Below are 27,854 nucleotides of genomic sequence, written 5' to 3'. Positions count from 1 at the left end.
TGAAAGCACATCCACAGCCCAATTTATACTATATCAGTGGCTAGGCCTAAATTAATGCTTGAATGGTCTAGTCTTCTGTTTTGCAATGCCAAGCTATGGTCTGCATATTACTTTCAGCAGGAAATATTTATATATATATATATATATATATATATATATATATATATATATATATATATATATATACAGTTTTTACTGTATATGCTTCCTTTTACAGTCTTATCTGCCTTTTTATCCTGTTTGTGATGGGGTTTGTGGGCAGGGCCATTTGCTAGGACCAGGGCCATTTGTTAGGAGGCAGCATGCACAGAGTCCACTAAGAGTTAACAGTTTTGGTATTTAGTAGTTTGCAGGTTAAAGTAGTTGTAAATGCTCTTAAATAAAATAATAATAAAGAGGTTTAGCCCCCGTTCACATAGGGGCGACTCTACTTCGCACCGCGACCTCCGAGGTCGCGGTGCGAGCAGCGCGCCGCTACCTCGGAGCGGCCGCCACGGACTTCATAACATTGAAGTCTATGGCGGTCGCCTCCGGGTCGCCCCAAAGAAGCTCCGGACCCTTTTTCTAGGTCGGAGCGACTTGTGTCGCTCCTATTAGAACGGGTCCGCAGCTTCCCTATGGGAGGCGACCTGCGGCGACCTGTGAGGCGACCAGGTCGCCTCACAGGTCGCCCTAGTGTGAACCGGCACTAATACTTACCTGCTCTGTTCAAAGGTATTGCCCAAAGAGGCCCCAAACCTCTTCTTCTTGGATCCCCCAATGGCACTCCTGGTTCCTCCCCTCTGCCCAGTGCCCCATAGCAAGCTACTTTCTATGGGGGCACGCTCTCCCATGTCTTGTTGTCTGCGTCTATTGACACAGAAAGCGGGGCTCAGCTCCGCCCCCATGTACTCGTCACTGGCTTTGATTGACAGCACCTGCTGCCTCAGTTAAGCCAGAGAAACCAGGAAGTGAGGGGAGAGAAGAGTTGCAAACATGCACAGCCCTGGCTCAAATGAGGACTCAGTTAAGTAAAAGGAGGGTGAAGGGAGATACCGATGCCTGAACAATTTTTACCTTTTAAGGAATGCAATATAGTGAAAAATGTTTAGGCTTTATAACCACTTTAACCTGTTCTGGACCTCCTGTGAGAAATTATGTTACTGGACAAGGCGGGAGCCAATCAGCAGGTCCAGTGGACCCAATGTTCGCCAGCGATCTTTCGTGAGAGAGGCAGAATGGCTGTCTGTCTATGTACACAAGACAGACCGCCGTTTTGTGAGAGGCGAAGATGGGGATTTTGTGTTAATGCTCAGAAGGAACACGGATCTCTGTCTTCCCCCAGTCACAGCACCTTCCCCCTACACAGTTAGCAAGCACTCCCAGGGAACACATTTAACCCTTTGATCGCCCCCTGAGGATAACCCCTTCCCAGCCAGTGTCATTTTTAAAGTGACGGTGCATATTTTAACAGTGCTCACTGTATTAGTGTCACTGGTCCCCAAAAAGTGTCACTTAGTGTCTTATTTGTCTGCCGCAATGTCGAAGTCCCGCTAAAAATCTAAGATCGCCACCATTACTAGTAAAAAATAAATAAATAAAAAAATCCATAAATCTATCCCATAGTTTGTAACTTTTGCACAAACCAATCAATAAATGCTAATTAAGATTTTTTTTTTTTTTTTACCAAAAACATGTAGCAGAATACATATTGGCCTAAATTGACGAAGAAATTAGATTTTTTACATTTTTTATTGGGTGTGTTTTATAGCATAATATAAAAAATGTTATTTTTATTTTTTTCAAAATTGTCAGTCTTTTTTTGTTTATAGCGCAAAAAATAAAAACCGCAGAGGTAAACAAATACCACTAAAAGAAAGCTCTATTTGTGGGAAAAAAGGACATCAATTTTAATTGGGTACAGTGTCGCACGACCGCACACTTTTCAGTTAAGGTAACGCAGTGCTGTATCGCATAAATGGCCTGGTCATGAAGGGGTGTTGAACCTTTCAGGGCTGAAGGGGTTAAGGAGTAACAAGGATGCTTGTAGAACACATAAGTTAGCACTAGTATAATCACTGAAGGCAACAGGTGCAGAACATTTGTAGTACAGGTATTGCAACACTTGCGATAACAGGCACAACAACACGGAACAGGGGCAATTCACTTTCAGTAACCAACTTTATAATGTTCTCCAGTAGAATGCTGGTATATTTCTTAACTACTTAAGGACCAGAAGGTTTAACCCCCTTAATGACCATGCCATTTTTTTAAATTTGTCACTGCACGACTTTAACTGGTAATTGTGCAGTAATACAATGCTGTACCCTAACTAAATTGATGTCCATTCTTTCTTACAAATAGACCTTTTTAATTTGGTGGTATTTGATGACCACTGGAATTTTTATTTTTTACAATATAAATGAAAAAAGCCCGAAAATTTAGAAAAAATTATATTTTCTACTTTTTCCTCATAAAAAATATCCAAAAAACAAAATTTATGTCATACGTTTAGGCCAAAATGTATTTAGCCACATGTATAGCATCTACAAACTATGGTATATATACTGGAATTTACGCAGCTTTTACTTTCTGACTAACTGAATCTCATTTCTTGAAGTGCTAAAATGACAGGGCAGTACTAACCCCCCCACCCACCACAAAATTACTGTTTTTTGGAAAGTAGACACCCAAAGGAATTTGCTGAGAAGCATATTGAGCCCATTGAATATAAAAAAAAATGTTTTACAAGTGTTTAAAAAATGACAAAAAACCCCCCACAAAGTTGCCATTGAATTTACAGTATATATTGCTGCTCACACATGCCATGGGTATATGTGGAATAACAACCCAAAATACATTCTGCTGCTTCTCCTGAGTACAGGAATACCACACGTGTGAGACGTTTTGGGAGCCCAGCTGCGTACAGGTGCCAAAAACCAATCGCCATCTTCAGGATTTCAAAGAACGTAAATTTCTCATTTCACTTCCTCACTACCCATCACTGTGTCGGAGGCCCTGAAATGCCAAGATAGCACAACCCCCCCCCCCCCCCCAAATTACCCCTTTTTTAAAGTAGACACACCAAGCTGTTTGCTGAGAGGCATGTTGAGTCAATCGAATATTTTATGTTTTTAAAGCAGAGGCCCTACAGAATAAAATGGAGGGTGTTGCCAATTTTTTATTCACACACTATTTGCGCAGCGATTTTCCAAACGCAATTGTTTTGCAAAAAAAAAAAAAAAAAATTTTTAAAATTTAATGCACAAAAACACAATATTGACAGTTGTTTGGTAAAATATAAAAGATGATCTTATGCTGAGTACATAGATACCCAACATTACATGCTTTAAAATTCCGCCTGCCCGTGCAGTGGCGACAAACTACATACATTTTTAAAAGCATTTAAAAGCTTTTACAGGTTACCAGATTTATAGAGGAGATCTACTGCTAGATTTACTGCTCCCGATCTGATGTTCACGGTGATACCTCACATGCATGATGCAATTGCTGTTTACATACGACAGGAGACCGATGTTTGCTTTAATTTTTTATTTTTTTTTCATTATTATGTAATTTGCCTTTTAATTTTATTTTTATACCGCCCCTTTCATTTTTGTTTACACTTTTATTTTATCAAATGTAAATAGCCCCTTTAATAGCAATAGGTAGTGACATGTACTCTTCTTTGAAAAAATTGGGGTCTGTTAGCCTGGGTTCACACATATGCGATGCGGGAACCAGCGCGATTCTAATGCAAGTTCCTGCATTGCATCTCCCCACAGGCAGTTTACACTGCCCTCTGCAAACCGCTTTGGATGTCAATACTAAAGCCCCGTACACACGTACCGATCGTCGGCCGACCGATCGGCCGTCTTTTGTCCCCGGGCTGTCGTGTCCGCTGAAAAGTGCAAAAGACTGCACACGAATTTTGTCCGCCGACTGCAGAAGTGATGTCATGTGATGGTTAACTTTCCCTGTGTTTTTTCTTTTCTGAGCATGCCCAGTCTTGCAAATCTGCTGTCTGTCGGCCGAATTCTGTACTGACTGGCGAACAATCGGCCGTTCTGGTGTCGGCATACAAAAATTTTAATGCTTGCACGACAGATTCTGTTCGGCCGAAAGTGCGCTGTCGGCTGTTGGAAGCATCATACTAACAAGCCGAAAATCGGCCGATCGGTCGTCGGCCGAATCTTTTCGGCCGACAATCTGCACGTGTGTACGGGCCTTAAGTTAACAGCGCCCCCAGATCGGTTCGCAGATCGCAGTGCGAACTGTTAATTCGGACAGGAATCGGATCGCATGGGTGTGAACATCCATGCGATCTGATTCCAGTGCGGGGGAAAAAAAGGTTCCTGTGCCTTTTTTTGTGCAAAACCAATGCGTGTTTAGTCATACAACTGAATGGCTGGCTGAATTTGCATTTGCACAGACATCGCATGTGATCTGCACAGCACTGCAGTGCGAATCACATGCGATGTCTGACATCTCCTATATGTGAACCCAGGCCTAGACTCTAGAACTTTCCTCTGACCTTAAAGCATCTGACCACACCAAGATCGGTGTGATAAGATGCTTTCCCCTTTTATAAATGGTGATGTTTATATCTGGCAAACAGAAGTGATAAAATGTTCATAGCTTCCAGTATCTGAGGGCATAGAGATGATAGGAGCCATTCTGGTCTCCAACTAGCTCTATGGTCAGCTGACAGAACCACCCACTGCATTCTCGGGTTACCCGGTGGGACAGGAGTGCCCGATAAAATCATGGAAGGTCGCGGGAGGGGAGTCCCCTCCCACTGTTTGTGAAAGCAGTCTGGCAGGTAATTTGCCACTAGGATTGCTTTTACATGAAAGCCGACCACCGGATGAAAAAAACGATACCAGGATCATCCCGGTATAACCACCTAGAGTCCTGCAACCTAACAGTACTTTGCTGATCCTTGTTGGGCATTTATTCTAATGTTCTTTTTTTTTTTCATGCAGCCATTTGGCTGAACGACGCAAGGGAACCTAACAGATTCCTCCATTCACATCGATCAATGTGGATGAAGAAATCTCTGCCAGAAAGTGTGTGGTATGCCCGCCATTAGACCTCCCAGCATGCACCCACTTCTAAAGGTGGGCATACCTGTAAAGTTCTTTTTTTTTTCCTTCAGCTCAAAAAATAGAATATAAAAGTTTTCTTCATTCACATTGATTGATGTTGATGAAGAATTTTCTGCCAAGAAAAGTGTAAAAAAATATATGGCAAAGCATAGGGGAGATCCACCCTCTGAGATACACCCTCTGTGTTTTTAACTGCAGTGGTGAAATCCCCTCCTACAGTGCTGCAATCATTTATTTACATATATGTTAAAAGCAAATGCTGTTGCTGTCAGGATAAACAGATCAGTATTGCAGTTGATGGACGTACCTGCAAAGCAAACAATGGTTACCAATAAAACACAGTAACAATAAAACATTACAATATAATACTATACAGTACAGTAAAACAGTAGAATGGTGGTATCTGCAAAGCAAACTATGGTTAACAATGAAAAAAACAGTAACAATAAAACATTACAATATAATAGTATACAGTACAGTAAAAACGTAGAATGGTGGTAGCTGCAAAACAAACTATATTTAACAATGAAAAACAGTAACAATAAAACATTACAGTATAATATAAAGTACAGTAAAACAGTACTAAGAAAAAAAGTCCATAAAATGAAAACTATTTTTGGCTTTTTTATTTTATTTATTTTTTTGTTTTTGTTTTTTTAAACCCTTTTTTTACACTTTTTTTGTAACTGTAAAAAATGTTAAACGTTCCAGGCTAGGGTCTTTTAAAATGCGATAACCATCTAACATCTTTTGAGACCCTGTGTAAAATTGTGCCCTAGACTGTGCCCTGCAGTACCCTATGCTTCACTAGTGTGTTGTAGTGACAGAAACAGTCTCTGATGCAGAGACCAGGTTGGCCAGGACAGGAGGGACAAAAAAAAAATGGGTGTCTTCCCCATACCCTTGTTTTCTACAGACACATCTTTTTTCGGGTGCTCTTTGGGTAGAGCTACCAGGGAGAACATCCGAAAAATGCCTCTCACGCAGCCGGCTCACTGCATCTGGATTGTGAATTTGGTCCACAGCACCTTCTGGAAAACAAAAGAGCTGTGATGATTTTTTTCTGGAATTTTAGGAAGGATCCACTTCTTCCTGATGCTTTGTATAGTACATAAGTGTTCAGCAGAGTCATTTAGAATAAGTATACAGACCAAAAGGTATGTAGCGCCAAAGGATAATAAATTAAAACAAAGTGAATATCAATATATATATATATATTGACATATTGATGCACCAAGTCACTTTATAATATTTAGGCACCAGCACCTGGTCACTGGATATCAGCACAGCATGGAAGAAATTATTGATTTATTGTTTATGGACTTTGCACCATTTTATTCCCACTTGTGTATGCTAATGTTCTATCATTATATATTATTAGCACGAGCACTTTACTATGATAATAAACATCTATTAGGTTATATTTTATTTATCACGGATATTCATTTTATCACCTGGATTATTTTTATCACATAATTTTCGAGCACATGCACTTTTGATTGTGATTAGGGTTGAGCGGACACCTAGATGTCCGTGTTCGACGGGTTCGGCCGAACTTTAAAAAAAAGTCCGGGTCCATGTCCCGGACTTTTACCGAACTTTTCCCGGACACCGAACCCCATTGAAGTCAATGGGGACCCGAACTTTAAGGCACTAAAATGGCTCTAAAACACCAAAGGAAAGGGCTAGAGTGCTGCAAATGGCAGCAAAACGTAATTAAGAGCATGGCAAGTGCTCTGCAAACAAATGTGGATAGGGAAATAACTTAAAACAACAAAAAAAAACAGAAAAATAAAACAATGTTCTTCTTCATCTCTGAAGGACGAGGCCCATATGGAGTAGGAGGGAGGTTGAGGTGGTGGTGGATGTGGCGGTGACATAGGCGTGCGCACAGGGTGTGCTGGGTGTGCCTGGGCACACCCTAATCACCTAGGGCACATAGCATTGCCAGTGAGGAGATGGGAAAGATCTCCCTGGGACCTGCTCTGCTCTATTTCTCCTTGCCTACAGGTACATGGCCCCGATACATTACTCTCCCTGCTGGCAAACACATGCATGTGTATTTCAACTTTGGGGTGCACACCTTAATGCAATAGGCTGCGCACACCTATGGGCGGTGTAGGTGGAAGCGGCGGTGGAGGAGGACCAGGGCCGGATTAACAGCATCATGGGCTTGGTGCTGAGGATTTTGAAGGGCCTTAAGGGCCGTGCCTTGCCATGCACCCAGAGGAGGAAGGGTGCAGCCATGCATGCCTAATTCAACATGGGATGCTGTCTCTGAAGCCCATAAACACATCCATGCATCGCCAACTGTCCCTCCTTGTCCGGCCTTCACGCTGTGTGGGGAGGTTCTGAGGGTGCTGCCTGGGGAAGCGAGCATAGAAGCCAGACTTCTGTGTTTACAAGTGACAGAAGAGCGGTAACAGTGAATATGGCCAACCCGGGGCCTATATAAAAGGTAGGGGCCTGGAGCTGCAGCTCCAATAGCCCCTACATTAATCTGGCCCTGAGGAGGAGGACGAGGTAGCCAACACTGCTTCTTTTCAAAAATTTTAAATGAGGGTACACCCCAAAAGAGTGAGAAAGAGCAAAAATGGAACAATGGGTGGGTAAGGTCGGTATCCATTGCTATTCTGCATAAGGTACGGAAAAGTCCCGTGGGATCCATGCCTGGTTCATTTTAATGAACGTGAGCTTGTCCACATTGTCTCTGGACAGGCGGCTGCGCTTGTCTGTTATAACGCCCCCAGCCGTGCTAAATACCCGTTCAGATAATACACTGGCTGCAGGGCACGCCAGCACCTCCAAGGCGTAAAGGGCAAGCTCAGGCCATGTGCCCAATTTGGAGACCCAGAAGTTGAAGGGGGCAGACCCGTCATTCACTACATGTAGGCGTGTGCACACATACTGCTCCACCATGTTGGTAAAATGCTGCCTCCTGCTAAGACGTTCCATCTGAGCTGCTGGTGCTGCTGTTTGTTGTGGCGTGCTGACAAAGCTTTTCCACATTTCGGCCATGCTAACCCTGCCTTCTGAGGTGCTGGGGGTGCCCTGGTTGCGTTGGCGACCTCCTCCTCCTCCTCCTCTGCCTTGTGCTTCCACTGTGGCCCCGCTGTCAGATGGGAATGCCAGCAGCATGGCGTCTACCAGCGTGCGCTTGTACTCGCGCATCTTGCGATCGCGCTCCAGTGAGTGAATTAAGGACGGTACGTTGTCCTTGTAACGGGGATCCAGCAGCGTGGCCACCCAGTAATCAGCACAAGTTAGAATGTGGGCAACTCGGCGGTCGTTGTGGAGACACTGCAGCATGTAATCGCTCATGTGTGCCAGGCTGCCCAGAGGCGACGAAAGGCTGTCCTCTGTGGGAGGTGTATCGTCCGTGTCCTCTGTATCCCCCCAGCCACGCACCAGTGATGGCCATGAGCTGGCCTGGGTGCCACCCTGCTGTGAACATGGTTCCATCTCCTCCTCCAGCTCCTCCTCCTCCTCATCCTCCTCATCCTCCAGAACTGTGCCCCTGCTGGACAATTGCGTCCCTGGCGTTTGCGTGTGCAGGAACCCACCCTCGGAGCCCCTTGCGAATGACTGCCCTGAAAGCCTTGGAAATGTTACCTCTTCATCCTCCTCCTCCTCCTCATCCTGTGCCACATCCTCTTCCATCATCGCCCGAATTGTTTTTTCAAGGAGGCATAGAAGTGGGATAGTTAAGCTGAGAACGGCGTCATTGCCACTGGCCATGTTGGTGGAGTACTCAAAACAGCGCAACAAGGCACACAGGTCTCGCATGGAGGCCCAGTTATTGGTGGTGAAGTGGTGCTGTTCCGCAGAGCGACTCACGCGTGCGTGCTGCAGCTGAAACTCCACTATGGCCTGCTGCTGCTCGCACAGTCTTTCCAGCATGTGCAAGGTGGAGTTCCACCTTGTGGGCACGTCACATATGAGGCGGTGAGCGGGAAGGCCGAAGTTACGCTGCAGCGCTGCCAGGCGAGCAGCAGCAGGGTGAGAACGCCGAAAGTGCGCACAAACGGCCCGCACTTTCTGCAGCAGCTCTGACATATCGGGGTAGTTTTTAAGGAACCTCTGCACCACCAAATTCAGCACATGCGCCAGGCAAGGGATGTGCGTCAAACCGGCTAGGCCCAGAGCTGCTATGAGATTTCGCCCGTTATCGCACACCACCAGGCCGGGCTTGAGGCTCGCTGGCAGCAACCACTCATTTGTCTGCTGTTCCATGCTCCTCCACAACTCCTGCGCGGTGTGTGGTTTGTCCCCCAAACAGGCAAGTTGTAAAACTGCCTGCTGTCGTTTACCCCTGGCCGTGCTGAAGTTGGTGGTGAAGGTGTTACGCTGTCCGGATGAGGAGGCGGTAGAGGATGAGGAAGCGGAGTAGGAGGAGTTAGGAACAGGAGGCAAACTGAAGCGCCCTGCAATCCTCGGTGGTGGAAGGACATGCGCCAAATTGCTATCCGCCTCAGGCCCATCCGCCACTGCATTTACCCAGTGTGCCGTTAGGGAGATATAACGCCCCTGACCGTGCTTACTGGTCCACGTATCCGTAGTTAGGTGGACCTTGGCACAGATGGCGTTGCGCAGTGCACACCTGATATTTTCCCCCACTTGGTTGTGCAGGGAAGGGATGGCTTGCCTGGAAAAGTAGTGGCGGCTGGGCACGACGTACTGTGGGACAGCCACCGACATAAGGTTTTTAAAACTGTGCGTCTCCACCAGACGGAATGACAGCATTTCAAAGGCCAATAATTTTGAAATGCTGGCATTCAGGGCCAGGGATCGCGGGTGGGTAGGGGGGTACTTCCTCTTCCTCTCAAGTGTTTGGGAGATGGAAAGCTGAACGCTTCCACGGGACATTGTGGAGATGGTTGTTGGTGACCCAGGTGGTGGTGTTGCTGACAGATCGTCTGTTTGCGGGGTGGCAGGTGCCGGTATCACTACAGATGTGGCTGGAGCGGCCGAGACTGCAGCAGAAGAGGAAGCAGGATGAGCCAGAGACGTTTCTTGGTTTTGAAGGTGTGTACTCCACTGCAGCTCGTGCTTTGCACTTAGATGCCTGATCATGCAGGTTGTGCTCAGGTTGAGAAGGTTTATGCCTCGCTTCAAGCTCTGATTGCACAGGGTGCAAACCACTCGTGTCCTGTCATCAGCACATTTTCTAAAGAACTTCCACGCTAGAGAACTCCTTTGAGCTGACTTTGGTGCGCTCGTTCCCTTGCTGCGTTGGGCAGTAGCGGGCGTAGTGTCTAGGGCACGGCCGCTCCGCTTCTGCACCCTGCTCCCTCTTCTGCTGTGCTGGTGGCTCTGTGCGACCACCGCCTCTTCCTCCAAACTACTCAGGTCACCTGCATGACGTTCATTCCATGTGGGGTCGAGGACCTCATCGTCCTCCACATCATCTTCCACCCAGTCTTCACCCCTGCCCTCCTTGTCGGTCTCCACAATGCTGAACGCCGCAGCAGTTGGCACCTGCGTTTCGTCATCATCGGAGACGTGCTGCGATGATCCTTGCATGTACTCATCTTGAGAAATAAGTGGTTGGGCATCGCTGCACTCAATCTCTTCCACTTCTGGGGCAGGGCTAGGTGGATGGCCCTGGGAAACCCTGCTGACAGAGTCCTCAAAAAGAATAAGAGACTGCTGTATGGCTTGGGGCTCAAAATGCTGGCCTGATTTGCAAGGGGGTGAGGTGAAAGACGGTTGGACATTGGCTGCAGGTGCCAACTCTGACCTTTCTGCAGTAGACTGGGTGGGAGACAATGTGAAGGAACTGGAGGCACTGTCAGCAGCAAACCAATCTACTATCGCCTCAACTTGTTCTGGCCTCATCACTTCTAGGGGCGTTTGATGCCCTACCAAATACTGATGCAGGTTCTGTCGCCTACTCACACTTGAGGAAGGTGTTTCACTTGTGCGTGTAGCTGGCACAGATCGACCACGTCCTCTCCTTGCAACAGGAGCTCTACCAGCAGCACCACGACCCAGGCCACGGCCCTTATTTGACGGTCTCCTCATATTTCTGTAATTTAAGATCTTGCCCTAGAAAGGTTTTTATTGAATAGCGGAATAGGAAATATGATCCAAAAAAGTGTATGTATCTCGCACGTACAAAACCACACTAGGCCCCAATTACTATTGTTTCTACCCCTAAAAGGATGGATGAGGAGTAGGAGGAGTATGGAACAGACAGCACCCTCAAATCTTCAGAAGTATGAGATGAACCCCAAAAACTTGGAAAGGTGGATCTCACACGTACCGACACAGACTATCCCGCAATTCAATTGATCCTCAAAGGTTTTTATTGAATAGCGGAATAGGAAATATGATCAAAAAAAGTGTATGTATCTCGCACGTACACAACCACACTAGGCCCCAATTACTATTGTTTGTACCCCTAAAAGGATGGATGAGGAGTAGGAGGAGGAGTATGGAACAGGCAGCACCCTCAAATCTTCAGAAGTATGAGATGAACCCCAAAAACTTGGAAAGGTGGATCTCACACGTACCGACACAGACTATCCCGCAATTCAATTGATCCTCAAAGGTTTTTATTGAATAGCGGAATAGGAAATATGATCAAAAAAAGTGTATGTATCTCGCACGTACACAACCACACTAGGCCCCAATTACTATTGTTTGTACCCCTAAAAGGATGGTTGAGCAGTAGGAGCAGGAGTATGGAACAGGCAGCACCCTCAAATCTTCAGAAGTATGAGATGAACCCCAACAACTTGGAAAGGTGGATCTCACACGTACCGACACAGACTATCTCGCAATTGAATTGATCCCCAAAGGTTTTAATTGAATAGCGGAATAGAAAATATGATCAAAAAGAAAGTGTATGTATCTCGCACGTACACCACCACACTAGGCCCCAACTACTATTGTTTGTACCCCTAAAAGGATGGTTGAGCAGTAGGAGGAGGAGTATGGAACAGGCAGCACCCTCAAATCTTCAGAAGTATGAGATGAACCCCAAAAACTTGGAAAGGTGGATCTCTCTCACACGTACCAACACAGACTATCCCCCAATTTAACTGATCCCCAAAGGTTTTTGATTAAATAGCGGAATAGAAAATATGATCCAAAAAAAGTGTATGTATATCACACGTACACAACTACACTGGGCCCCAATTACTATTGTTTGTACCCCTAAAAGGCTAGATGAGGAGTAGGGGGAGTATGGAACAGGCAGCACCCTCAAACCTTCAGAAGTATGAGATGAACCCCAACAACTTGGAAAGGTGGATCTCTCTCACACGTACCAACACAGACTATCCCCCAATTTAACTGATCCCCAAAGGTTTTTGATTAAATAGCGGAATAGAAAATATGATCCAAAAAAAGTGTATGTATATCACACGTACACAACCACACTAGGCCCCAATTACTATTGTTTGTACCCCTAAAAGGCTAGGAGTAGGGGGAGTATGGAACAGGCAGCACCCTCAAACCTTCAGAAGTATGAGATGAACCCCAACAACTTGGAAAGGTGGATCTCTCTCACACGTACCAACACAGACTATCCCCCAATTTAACTGATCCCCAAAGGTTTTTGATTAAATAGCGGAATAGAAAATATGATCCAAAAAAAGTGTATGTATATCACACGTACACAACCACACTAGGCCCCAATTACTATTGTTTGTACCCCTAAAAGGCTAGATGAGGAGTAGGGGGGGTATGGAACAGGCAGCACCCTCAAACCTTCAGAAGTATGAGATGAACCCCAACAACTTGGAAAGGTGGATCTCTCTCACACGTACCAACACAGACTATCCCCCAATTTAACTGATCCCCAAAGGTTTTTGATTAAATAGCGGAATAGAAAATATGATCCAAAAAAAGTGTATGTATATCACACGTACACAACCACACTAGGCCCCAATTACTATTGTTTGTACCCCTAAAAGGCTAGATGAGGAGTAGGGGGGGTATGGAACAGGCAGCACCCTCAAATCTTCAGAAGTATGAGATGAACCCCAAAAACTTGGAAAGGTGGATCTCTCTCACACGTACCAACACAGACTATCCCTCAATTTAACTGATCCCCAAAGGTTTTTGATTAAATAGCGGAATAGAAAATATGATCCAAAAAAAGTGTATGTATATCACACGTACACAACCACACTGGGCCCCAATTACTATTGTTTGTACCCCTAAAAGGCTAGATGAGGAGTAGGGGGAGTATGGAACAGGCAGCACCCTCAAACCTTCAGAAGTATGAGATGAACCCCAACAACTTGGAAAGGTGGATCTCTCTCACACGTACCAACACAGACTATCCCCCAATTTAACTGATCCCCAAAGGTTTTTGATTAAATAGCGGAATAGAAAATATGATCCAAAAAAAGTGTATGTATATCACACGTACACAACCACACTAGGCCCCAATTACTATTGTTTGTACCCCTAAAAGGCTAGGAGTAGGGGGAGTATGGAACAGGCAGCACCCTCAAACCTTCAGAAGTATGAGATGAACCCCAACAACTTGGAAAGGTGGATCTCTCTCACACGTACCAACACAGACTATCCCCCAATTTAACTGATCCCCAAAGGTTTTTGATTAAATAGCGGAATAGAAAATATGATCCAAAAAAAGTGTATGTATATCACACGTACACAACCACACTAGGCCCCAATTACTATTGTTTGTACCCCTAAAAGGCTAGGAGTAGGGGGAGTATGGAACAGGCAGCACCCTCAAACCTTCAGAAGTATGAGATGAACCCCAACAACTTGGAAAGGTGGATCTCTCTCACACGTACCAACACAGACTATCCCCCAATTTAACTGATCCCCAAAGGTTTTTGATTAAATAGCGGAATAGAAAATATGATCCAAAAAAAGTGTATGTATATCACACGTACACAACCACACTAGGCCCCAATTACTATTGTTTGTACCCCTAAAAGGCTAGGAGTAGGGGGAGTATGGAACAGGCAGCACCCTCAAACCTTCAGAAGTATGAGATGAACCCCAACAACTTGGAAAGGTGGATCTCTCTCACACGTACCAACACAGACTATCCCCCAATTTAACTGATCCCCAAAGGTTTTTGATTAAATAGCGGAATAGAAAATATGATCCAAAAAAAGTGTATGTATATCACACGTACACAACCACACTAGGCCCCAATTACTATTGTTTGTACCCCTAAAAGGCTAGATGAGGAGTAGGGGGGGTATGGAACAGGCAGCACCCTCAAACCTTCAGAAGTATGAGATGAACCCCAACAACTTGGAAAGGTGGATCTCTCTCACACGTACCAACACAGACTATCCCCCAATTTAACTGATCCCCAAAGGTTTTTGATTAAATAGCGGAATAGAAAATATGATCCAAAAAAAGTGTATGTATATCACACGTACACAACCACACTGGGCCCCAATTACTATTGTTTGTACCCCTAAAAGGCTAGATGAGGAGTAGGGGGAGTATGGAACAGGCAGCACCCTCAAACCTTCAGAAGTATGAGATGAACCCCAACAACTTGGAAAGGTGGATCTCTCTCACACGTACCAACACAGACTATCCCCCAATTTAACTGATCCCCAAAGGTTTTTGATTAAATAGCGGAATAGAAAATATGATCCAAAAAAAGTGTATGTATATCACACGTACACAACCACACTAGGCCCCAATTACTATTGTTTGTACCCCTAAAAGGCTAGATGAGGAGTAGGGGGGGTATGGAACAGGCAGCACCCTCAAATCTTCAGAAGTATGAGATGAACCCCAAAAACTTGGAAAGGTGGATCTCTCTCACACGTACCAACACAGACTATCCCCCAATTTAACTGATCCCCAAAGGTTTTTGATTAAATAGCGGAATAGAAAATATGATCCAAAAAAAGTGTATGTATATCACACGTACACAACCACACTAGGCCCCAATTACTATTGTTTGTACCCCTAAAAGGCTAGATGAGGAGTAGGGGGGGTATGGAACAGGCAGCACCCTCAAACCTTCAGAAGTATGAGATGAACCCCAACAACTTGGAAAGGTGGATCTCTCTCACACGTACCAACACAGACTATCCCCCAATTTAACTGATCCCCAAAGGTTTTTGATTAAATAGCGGAATAGAAAATATGATCCAAAAAAAGTGTATGTATATCACACGTACACAACCACACTGGGCCCCAATTACTATTGTTTGTACCCCTAAAAGGCTAGATGAGGAGTAGGGGGAGTATGGAACAGGCAGCACCCTCAAACCTTCAGAAGTATGAGATGAACCCCAACAACTTGGAAAGGTGGATCTCTCTCACACGTACCAACACAGACTATCCCCCAATTTAACTGATCCCCAAAGGTTTTTGATTAAATAGCGGAATAGAAAATATGATCCAAAAAAAGTGTATGTATATCACACGTACACAACCACACTAGGCCCCAATTACTATTGTTTGTACCCCTAAAAGGCTAGGAGTAGGGGGAGTATGGAACAGGCAGCACCCTCAAACCTTCAGAAGTATGAGATGAACCCCAACAACTTGGAAAGGTGGATCTCTCTCACACGTACCAACACAGACTATCCCCCAATTTAACTGATCCCCAAAGGTTTTTGATTAAATAGCGGAATAGAAAATATGATCCAAAAAAAGTGTATGTATATCACACGTACACAACCACACTAGGCCCCAATTACTATTGTTTGTACCCCTAAAAGGCTAGATGAGGAGTAGGGGGGGTATGGAACAGGCAGCACCCTCAAACCTTCAGAAGTATGAGATGAACCCCAACAACTTGGAAAGGTGGATCTCTCTCACACGTACCAACACAGACTATCCCCCAATTTAACTGATCCCCAAAGGTTTTTGATTAAATAGCGGAATAGAAAATATGATCCAAAAAAAGTGTATGTATATCACACGTACACAACCACACTAGGCCCCAATTACTATTGTTTGTACCCCTAAAAGGCTAGATGAGGAGTAGGGGGGGTATGGAACAGGCAGCACCCTCAAATCTTCAGAAGTATGAGATGAACCCCAAAAACTTGGAAAGGTGGATCTCTCTCACACGTACCAACACAGACTATCCCCCAATTTAACTGATCCCCAAAGGTTTTTGATTAAATAGCGGAATAGAAAATATGATCCAAAAAAAGTGTATGTATATCACACGTACACAACCACACTGGGCCCCAATTACTATTGTTTGTACCCCTAAAAGGCTAGATGAGGAGTAGGGGGAGTATGGAACAGGCAGCACCCTCAAACCTTCAGAAGTATGAGATGAACCCCAACAACTTGGAAAGGTGGATCTCTCTCACACGTACCAACACAGACTATCCCCCAATTTAACTGATCCCCAAAGGTTTTTGATTAAATAGCGGAATAGAAAATATGATCCAAAAAAAGTGTATGTATATCACACGTACACAACCACACTAGGCCCCAATTACTATTGTTTGTACCCCTAAAAGGCTAGGAGTAGGGGGAGTATGGAACAGGCAGCACCCTCAAACCTTCAGAAGTATGAGATGAACCCCAACAACTTGGAAAGGTGGATCTCTCTCACACGTACCAACACAGACTATCCCCCAATTTAACTGATCCCCAAAGGTTTTTGATTAAATAGCGGAATAGAAAATATGATCCAAAAAAAGTGTATGTATATCACACGTACACAACCACACTAGGCCCCAATTACTATTGTTTGTACCCCTAAAAGGCTAGGAGTAGGGGGAGTATGGAACAGGCAGCACCCTCAAACCTTCAGAAGTATGAGATGAACCCCAACAACTTGGAAAGGTGGATCTCTCTCACACGTACCAACACAGACTATCCCCCAATTTAACTGATCCCCAAAGGTTTTTGATTAAATAGCGGAATAGAAAATATGATCCAAAAAAAGTGTATGTATATCACACGTACACAACCACACTAGGCCCCAATTACTATTGTTTGTACCCCTAAAAGGCTAGGAGTAGGGGGAGTATGGAACAGGCAGCACCCTCAAACCTTCAGAAGTATGAGATGAACCCCAACAACTTGGAAAGGTGGATCTCTCTCACACGTACCAACACAGACTATCCCCCAATTTAACTGATCCCCAAAGGTTTTCGATTAAATAGCGGAATAGAAAATATGATCCAAAAAAAGTGTATGTATATCACACGTACACAACCACACTAGGCCCCAATTACTATTGTTTGTACCCCTAAAAGGCTAGATGAGGAGTAGGGGGGGTATGGAACAGGCAGCACCCTCAAACCTTCAGAAGTATGAGATGAACCCCAACAACTTGGAAAGGTGGATCTCTCTCACACGTACCAACACAGACTATCCCCCAATTTAACTGATCCCCAAAGGTTTTTGATTAAATAGCGGAATAGAAAATATGATCCAAAAAAAGTGTATGTATATCACACTTACACAACCACACTGGGCCCCAATTACTATTGTTTGTACCCCTAAAAGGCTAGATGAGGAGTAGGGGGAGTATGGAACAGGCAGCACCCTCAAACCTTCAGAAGTATGAGATGAACCCCAACAACTTGGAAAGGTGGATCTCTCTCACACGTACCAACACAGACTATCCCCCAATTTAACTGATCCCCAAAGGTTTTTGATTAAATAGCGGAATAGAAAATATGATCCAAAAAAAGTGTATGTATATCACACGTACACAACCATACTAGGCCCCAATTACTATTGTTTGTACCCCTAAAAGGCTAGATGAGGAGTAGGGGGGGTATGGAACAGGCAGCACCCTCAAATCTTCAGAAGTATGAGATGAACCCCAAAAACTTGGAAAGGTGGATCTCTCTCACACGTACCAACACAGACTATCCCCCAATTTAACTGATCCCCAAAGGTTTTTGATTAAATAGCGGAATAGAAAATATGATCCAAAAAAAGTGTATGTATATCACACGTACACAACCACACTAGGCCCCAATTACTATTGTTTGTACCCCTAAAAGGCTAGGAGTAGGGGGAGTATGGAACAGGCAGCACCCTCAAACCTTCAGAAGTATGAGATGAACCCCAACAACTTGGAAAGGTGGATCTCTCTCACACGTACCAACACAGACTATCCCCCAATTTAACTGATCCCCAAAGGTTTTTGATTAAATAGCGGAATAGAAAATATGATCCAAAAAAAGTGTATGTATATCACACGTACACAACCACACTAGGCCCCAATTACTATTGTTTGTACCCCTAAAAGGCTAGGAGTAGGGGGAGTATGGAACAGGCAGCACCCTCAAACCTTCAGAAGTATGAGATGAACCCCAACAACTTGGAAAGGTGGATCTCTCTCACACGTACCAACACAGACTATCCCCCAATTTAACTGATCCCCAAAGGTTTTTGATTAAATAGCGGAATAGAAAATATGATCCAAAAAAAGTGTATGTATATCACACGTACACAACCACACTAGGCCCCAATTACTATTGTTTGTACCCCTAAAAGGCTAGATGAGGAGTAGGGGGGGTATGGAACAGGCAGCACCCTCAAACCTTCAGAAGTATGAGATGAACCCCAACAACTTGGAAAGGTGGATCTCTCTCACACGTACCAACACAGACTATCCCCCAATTTAACTGATCCCCAAAGGTTTTTGATTAAATAGCGGAATAGAAAATATGATCCAAAAAAAGTGTATGTATATCACACGTACACAACCACACTAGGCCCCAATTACTATTGTTTGTACCCCTAAAAGGCTAGATGAGGAGTAGGGGGGGTATGGAACAGGCAGCACCCTCAAATCTTCAGAAGTATGAGATGAACCCCAAAAACTTGGAAAGGTGGATCTCTCTCACACGTACCAACACAGACTATCCCCCAATTTAACTGATCCCCAAAGGTTTTTGATTAAATAGCGGAATAGAAAATATGATCCAAAAAAAGTGTATGTATATCACACGTACACAACCACACTAGGCCCCAATTACTATTGTTTGTACCCCTAAAAGGCTAGATGAGGAGTAGGGGGGGTATGGAACAGGCAGCACCCTCAAACCTTCAGAAGTATGAGATGAACCCCAACAACTTGGAAAGGTGGATCTCTCTCACACGTACCAACACAGACTATCCCCCAATTTAACTGATCCCCAAAGGTTTTTGATTAAATAGCGGAATAGAAAATATGATCCAAAAAAAGTGTATGTATATCACACGTACACAACCACACTAGGCCCCAATTACTATTGTTTGTACCCCTAAAAGGCTAGATGAGGAGTAGGGGGGGTATGGAACAGGCAGCACCCTCAAACCTTCAGAAGTATGAGATGAACCCCAACAACTTGGAAAGGTGGATCTCTCTCACACGTACCAACACAGACTATCCCCCAATTTAACTGATCCCCAAAGGTTTTTGATTAAATAGCGGAATAGAAAATATGATCCAAAAAAAGTGTATGTATATCACACGTACACAACCACACTAGGCCCCAATTACTATTGTTTGTACCCCTAAAAGGCTAGATGAGGAGTAGGGGGAGTATGGAACAGGCAGCACCCTCAAATCTTCAGAAGTGTGAGATTGTGTTCACTGTACCCCACAAAGATTGAGTTCACTGCACCCCACAATGATTGTGTTCACTGCACCCCACAAAGATTGTGTTCACTGCACCTCACAAAGATTGTGTTCACTGTACCCCCCAAAGATTGTGTTCACTGCACCCCACAAAGATTCTGTTCACTGTACCCCACAAAGATTGTGTTCACTGCACCCTAAAAGGATGTTGTTCACTGCACCCCACAAAGATTGTGTTCACTGCACCCTAAAAGGATGTTGTTCACTGCACCCCAAAAAGATTGTGTTCACTGTACCCCCCCAAAGATTGTGTTCACTGCACCCCACAAAGATTGTGTTCACTGCACCCCAAAAAGATTGTGTTCACTGTACCCCCCAAAGATTGTGTTCACTGCACCCCAAAAAGATTGTGTTCACTGTACCCCCCAAAGATTGTGTTCACTGCACCCCACAAAGATTCTGTTCACTGTACCCCACAAAGATTGTGTTCACTGCACCCCAAAAAGATTGTGTTCACTGTACCCCCCCAAAGATTGTGTTCACTGCACCCCACAAAGATTCTGTTCACTGCACCCCACAAAGGATTTTGTTCACTGCACCCCAAAAAGATTGTGTTCACTGCACCCCAAAAAGGATTTTGATCACTGCACCCCAAAAAGGATGTTGTTCACTGCACCCCAAAAATGATTTTGTTCACTCCACCCCAAAAAGATTGTGTTCACTGCACCCCACAAAGATTGTGTTCACTGCACCCCAAAAAGATTGTGTTCACTGTACCCCCCAAAGATTGTGTTCACTGCACCCCACAAAGATTCTGTTCACTGTACCCCACAAAGATTGTGTTCACTGCACCCCAAAAAGATTGTGTTCACTGCACCCCAAAAAGGATGTTGTTCACTGCACCCCAAAAAGGATGTTGTTCACTCCACCCCAAAAAGATTGTGTTCACTGCACCCCACAAAGATTGTGTTCACTGCACCCCAAAAAGATTGTGTTCACTGCACCCCAAAAATGATTTTGTTCACTGCACCCCACAAAGGATTTTGTTCACTGCACCCCAAAAAGGATGTTGTTCACTCCACCCCAAAAAGATTGTGTTCACTGCACCCCAAAAAGATTGTGTTCACTGCACCCCACAAATGATTTTGTTCACTGCACCCCAAAAAGATTGTGTTCACTGCACCCCAAAAAGGATGTTGTTCACTGCACCCCAAAAAGGATTTTGTTCACTGCACCCCAAAAAGATTGTGTTCACTGCACCCCACAAAGGATTTTGTTCACTGCACCCCACAAAGATTGTGTTCACTGCACACCAAAAAGGATTGTGTTCACTGCACCCCAAAAAGATTTTGTTCACTGCACCCCAAAAAGATTGTGTTCACTGCAGCCCAAAAAGATTGTGTTCACTGCAGCCCAAAAAGATTGTGTTCACTGCAGCCCAAAAAGATTGTGTTCACTGCAGCCCAAAAAGATTGTGTTCACTGCAGCTCACACACAGAAAAATGGATGTGGATCACTGACACCTGCCTATCTCCAATCCCACACCACACAGCAATATCGATTGTAGTTTGTAGAACACAGTTTCCCTAAAATTCAGCAGACTCTGTCCCTAACAGGATTGAGAAGAGATCGTAGATCAGGATTGAGTGCAGATTCACCCCACCCCCCACACAGCAATATCGATTGTAGTTTGTAGAAGACACTGACCCTATAATTCAGCAGACTCTATCCCTAAAATGCCTACAACTCGCCCTGCCTAAACACTCCGACCTGTCCCTCAATTCTATCCGGACACAAATGGTTTTTTCCTGCCTATCTTTCCCTAATCAGCAGCCAGCACATTGATGTGTGCTCTGTCCCTTAGCTAAGCAGCAGAATGACGCTGCTGCGGCGGCTGCCTCGAACTTATAAAGACTTGGTCACATGCTTCAGACGGCCAATCACAGCTACTAAGACATTTGCAGGCATGGCTGGGATGGCTTAAGGCACACCAGTTAAACGATTGTTGATTGGCTGTTGAAAGCCCGCCATGAAAAGAGCGCCAAAGCATGCAAAACCCGGAAATAAAACGACCGAACACGGATTTTTACCCGAACATACAGTAAAGTGTCCGTGTCCGTGTTCGGGTAAAAAAAATCCAATTATTCGGTACGAACACGAATAATACAGTCCGTGTTCGCTCAACACTAATTGTGATATATATTCATACATTAATTTATATATTTATTTATGGATTTTTTATATCATTGATTTTTTTGATATTTGATATTCACTTTGTTTTAATTCATTATCCTTTGGCGCTACATACCTTACTTTTTTGAATATTTTGAGTGTTAGGTGAATGCACTTTATGTTAGCAGCCTTTGGTCCCCTTATCTAGCTATTCAGCAATTAATTGGGGTTATCAGTTATTTACCGGTCAGCGCTGATTAATCATTTGTATACACACCATAAGTTTTTTGTACCAGCCTCTGGCCTTATGGGCAATTAAGGTTGTAGTTGTGGACACAGAGGGGCTTCTCAACAACACCAGCTGCCATTGTAATTTGGACTGTCGAATCTGCGTCAACGGAAGACAGAACAAAAACATTCCGTGTGTTCTTCCACTTCTCTGCAAGCAATTTATGACACTTAAAGCAGACTCTCTCCTCCCCTCTAAGTCAGGCATCTACAAGCCATTGGGGGAAGCCCCGGTGAGTAGGACGCACAGTACCACATGCGCCAATTCCAGAATCAAAAAGGTAACCAAAAAGTGGCACGCTTGTGTAATAATTGTCCACGTATCAATGGTACCAGGTGGTACCAAGTCCCAAACAATCTTGCCTCTGCTCCCTATGTAGTCTGGGCAGTCGGAGGGGCTCCACACTGCTATCTTTTCCCTCATAAATCCCAAAACGTCATGTATAGCCTGTTGCCCTGTCACAGAGCTTATACATCTTGACCCCATATCTGGCATGCTTGCTGGGGAGAAACTGTTTGTTTGAAAACAAGGCGGCCAGAAAACCTAATCTGGGACTCATTAACACAGACAGCTTGTTGAGGCGTATACAAGGCTGAAAATTTATGGTTGAAGTGATTTACAAGGAGCTAAATTTTGTGGAGCTGCTCATATCCAGGGTCACCCGAGGACAACAGGGTTCATTGTCATTGAAATGCATGAACCGCAAGTTTGCTCAAATCTAGTCCTCGTCATGGCAGCAGAGAGCATGGGCATATGATGAATTGGGTCAGTGGACCATTATTCGGTGGATGATTCTGGAGCACTGTACTGGATCACTTCTTCACTTTTCAAGTCACCAATTTTTGTGTACATCCTGTGCACTGAACTTTGTGCTTTCACCAATAAGTTTATATTGCTGATCCTACAATGAAACTGCATATAAATCTATATTTTTCACTATATTGCTTTTTTATTAAATTTTTTTTCACTATATACATTTTTTATTTTCACTTAAGCACTGTTTTGGACTTTATTTCAATGTGTTGTCCATTCACACAGTATTCACATTTCATTGTTGTTCATTTACCTTTGGCGCTACACAATTTTTCTTGGGACAAATATGAAGGCAACTCACTCTTATTAGCGCATGATGAGTGATAGGCCCAGAAAGATTCTAAATTTGGAAACAGTAATACATTTCCATGCAAATTCTCTGGCAAGGGTCAAATTTGGGTTTGCAGCAAAAAATTGATCAGCGTATAAATTGATTTTGTCCACAATAGATCTGTACAGATCTTCTGTAAAAAAAAAAATAGCTCATAAAAATCAAGGGGAGTAAAATCCGCTGTTTCCACCTTAATTCCGGGTTGGCCAGTGAATGGGGGAACAACAGGCGTTGCAGAAGTGGTGGGCTCCCAATCAGGATTTGCAAGTGCATCAGGAGGGACACTATGGACCTGTCTTTGAATTCTTGGTGGCTGCTGGACACTACTTGTGCTAGCCACCGCACCAGCTTGAACTGCACTTATGGGACTCGCCACGTCACCAAGTGTTACTGCAGTGCTGGCTTGTCTATGACCAGGGTGTACTAGGCAGCTGGTGCTCACCAGTTCACCAGAAGTTTGAGCGGCACTGGTACTGATACTCTGCTGCATACAAGAACCATACAATTGTTGCACCTCAGCAATCTGGGAACGGGGTCGGGTAGGCCTGACTTTAGCAGGAATCACTACTCTGTCGTCAGAGCTATCTGTCAGGGTGCCGCTGCTCTCTACAGGTTTGAATACTGAGCCTGATTCTGACAGTGAGGCTACCTCATTGCTCTCATCTGTCATACTCAGCATCGTGTGGGCCTCTTAACTGGTGTACCTCTTGACATTTTGGCCAATAAATTTAAAGGTACCTAGAGACTCACAGGTAAAAAAGCACCTGGTTGTCAGGGACTGTTTGAACCTCTACCAAAAAAAAAAACTGCAAGCCCTAGCAGAGATCAGGCCTGACTCTGCTAACACTGCGGTTTTGTGTGCTGTGTATCGGAAGTGACAGTGATCTACAAATACTGCACTTCTTGGGGGGTGGGTGGAGGGGTAAAATGTAGGTGCTGGCAGGCGTCAGGGCTGATCCTGCTAACGCTGCGTTTTGGGAACACTATACTATACTATTGGGGACGCTAGTATTGTTCTGTTCTGATCAAAGATATTGATCCGTTCAGACACTATACTAGTAATGGAGGTGTGTGTGTGTGTGTGTTACTGGCAATCAAAGGGTTAAAATGTATAACTGTATATGTGGCGGGCATTCTGACGCTGTCCTGGATTGACGCTAACTGCTGCTAACGCAAACTGACGCCACCCGTGACACTAATACAGTGATCCGAAAAAAGATCTGTACATTGTACTAATGACACTGTGACAGAGCAGTGAAGGGGTTAACTGGGGGTGATCGGGGGGTTAAAACTTTATTAGGGAATATATGGTGGGTATCCTAAACCTATCTAGGACTGCTGCTGACACTAACTATTGTCACCAGTGACACTAATACAGTGATCAGTAAAATATCTATACAATGTATATAGTGACACTGTGACAGGGAATAAAAGGGTTAACTGGGGGGGGGGGGCGATCAAGGGGTTAAATGTGCCTAACTTTGTGTACTGGTGTCAGTGTAGTGCTTTTACTTACTTAACTCAAAAGGGCTCCAGGAGAGGCGATCGCATAATTTCCTGAGCCTGTGTTTACATTACACAGGCACAGGACATTCTGGGATTCGTCAGAACCAATGAGCAGGTCCAGGCCATAAATCATTGGCCTGCACCTGTTTAGCAGAGGATTGGAAATCTGACACACCCAGAAGTGATGAAAACCAGTGGTGGCCATAGATTTGAGTTGCTGCTAACTGGACAGGAGCTGGGATCTGGTGTATCCATAGTTGTTGCTGATCCATATGGATTCCATTGAGGTCGGTTTATCCAGCTGGGACATCCATCAAATATTCCAACAAGCTTTTATGACCCATGTGCTATATGGTATCTGGGTCCTATTTATCTGGTGAGCGCAATCTACTAATCTTTATCGGTGTTGGGATTTGCTGCACATTGTGATCACGTTTTCCTTGGAGATGTATAGAACTGTTCGCCGGCGAACAGTTCCCGGCGAACTTAGCATGTTCGCGTTCGCCGCTGCCGGCGAACATATGCGATGTTCGGTCCGCCCCCCATAAGACATCATTGAGGCAAACTTTGACCCTGAACTTTACAGTCAGCAGACACATTTCCAGCCAATCAGCGTACCTCCCTCCCACACCCTCCCACCTCCTATAAATAAGCAAGGGCAGCATCCATCTTAGATCATTCTGAAGCAGTGTGTGTAGTGAGAGTAGGGAGAGAGCTGCTGCTGCTGCTGCTGTTAAGCTAGGGACAGTTAGTCAGTGTTCCTGGTCTTGCAGTGTTCTTGGTCCACTACTGCTGTAATATCAGCACCCCAAAAAGCCCTTCTAAGGGCTGGTATTTGTGTTTTTTTTTTTTATATATATATATATATATATATATATATATATATATATATACCTAGCGTCCCCAAAAGCCCTTTTAAGGGCTGGTAATTGAGTTGTTTCTTCATATATATATATATATCTATATCTATCTAGTGTCCCCAAAAGCCCTTTTAAGGGCTGGTAATTGAGGATTTTTTTTATTTATATATATACCAGGGCTGGTAAGGTAATAGATATTTTTCTTTATATATATATATCTATATATATCTATTGTACACTGCAGTTGCCTGCCCGCTGTGTGTGAGAGGCCACAGACCTACCACAGACTGTACTGTGTGCACACCACACTCATTTCGGGTGGCACAGGCACAGTACCTGGCATTTTAAAAAATATTTTTTTTTTCCTCTGTCATAATTGCAGTGAGTGCTGTGTCAGGTCCACAGAGTGCACTGTACCCACTGCAGTGCACTGCCCACCACTGATATATATACGTTGGCACAGCATCTTGTTGCAATAAATTGAAAAAAAAAAATATTTTTTATTATTGCAGTTGCCTGGGCTGCCAGTTACTGTCAGGTCCACAGAGTGTACTGTGCCCACTGCAGTGCCACTGTGTGCCCACCCACCACTGATATATAAGGTGGCACAGCAGCTTGCAAAGTAAAAAAAAATATATATATTTTTTAATTGCAGTTGCCTGGGTGCCAGTGACTGCTGTCAGGTCCACAGAGAGTGTACTGTGCCACTGCCCACCCACCACTGATATATAAGGTGGCACAGCAGCTTGCAAAGTAAAATAAAATATATTTTTTTAAAATTGCAGTTGCCTGGGTGCCAGTGACTGCTGTCAGGTCCACAGAGAGTGTACTGTGCCACTGCCCACCCACCACTGATATATAAGGTGGCACAGCAGCTTGCAAAGTAAAATAAAATATATTTTTTTAAAATTGCAGTTGCCTGGGTGCCAGTGACTGCTGTCAGGTCCACAGAGAGTGTACTGTGCCACTGCCCACCCACCACTGATATATAAGGTGGCACAGCAGCTTGCAAAGTAAAATAAAATATATATTTTTTAAAATTGCAGTTGCCTGGGTGCCAGTGACTGCTGTCAGGTCCACAGAGAGTGTACTGTGCCACTGCCCACCCACCACTGATATATAAGGTGGCACAGCAGCTTGCCAAGTAAAAAAAATATATATATTTTTTAATTGCAGTTGCCTGGGTGCCAGTGACTGTCAGGTCCACAGAGTGTACTGTACCCACTGCCCAACACTCCTATAGGGTGGCACAGCACCTTGCACTCATAGTACACAACACATTAAAAAAGAAAATGACAGGCAGAGGCAGGCCACCCCGCAAGGGCCGTCGTGGTCGTGGTGCTGTGATTTCCTTAGGCCCTAGAATAATGCCCAGTGTTCAGAGGCCACCACAGACCCTGAACTCAAAAAATTCTGAGGCCATAGTTGACTGGCTTACACAAGACACCCAATCGTCTACAGCTTCCGCTCGGAACCCTAATGCACCATCCTCCTCCAGCTCAGCTTCGGGCACCTCTCAATTTACCACTCGCCAGCCCGCCGGCACCACCACCAACACTAGCACCACAGCCGCTTCACTTGATCCATCAGAGGAGTTATTTTCACATCAGTTTGAAGAAATAAGTGATGCGCAACTATTAGTGCCAGAGGATGTAGATAACGGGGATATGTCTCAGTCAGGCAGCATTATACACATGGACGTACATTGTGATGATGATGATGTTGTACCTGCTGCTGCTGCCTTTGCTGAGTTGTCAAGTGAAGCGGCTGATGATGACGATGTGCCTGTGGATGTCACCTGGGTGCCTGCTCGAAGAGCAGAAGAAGAGGGGGAAAGTTCAGATGGGGAGACAGAGAGGAGGAGGAGACGAGTTGGGAGCAGGGGGAGGAGGTCATCGCAAGGAGCTAGTGGCGCAGTCAGACAGCATGTAGATTCGGCACCCGGGGTCAGCCAGACAGCACGCCAATCAACGCAAGCTGTTGCCACCACCAGAATGCCGTCCTTGCAAAGCTCAGCAGTGTGGCATTTTTTTTGTGTGTCTGCCTCTGATATCAGCGATGCCATTTGTAACCTGTGCCAAAAGAAACTGAGTCGTGGGAAGTCCAACACCCACCTAGGTACAACTGCTTTGCGAAGGCACATGATCTCACATCACAAACGCCTATGGGATCAACACATGAGTAAAAGCAGCACACAAACTGAAAGCCACCATCCTCCTCCTGGTCCAGCATCTTCAGCCACGTCAACCACTGCTGTCCTCCATGCCCCCTATCAACAACCCGC

The sequence above is a fragment of the Pelophylax lessonae genome, assembly GCF_965119305.1.
Source record: "Pelophylax lessonae genome assembly, chromosome: 13".
Taxonomy (NCBI): Eukaryota; Metazoa; Chordata; class Amphibia; order Anura; family Ranidae; genus Pelophylax; species Pelophylax lessonae.
Note: the sequence above shows the minus strand (reverse complement) of the source record.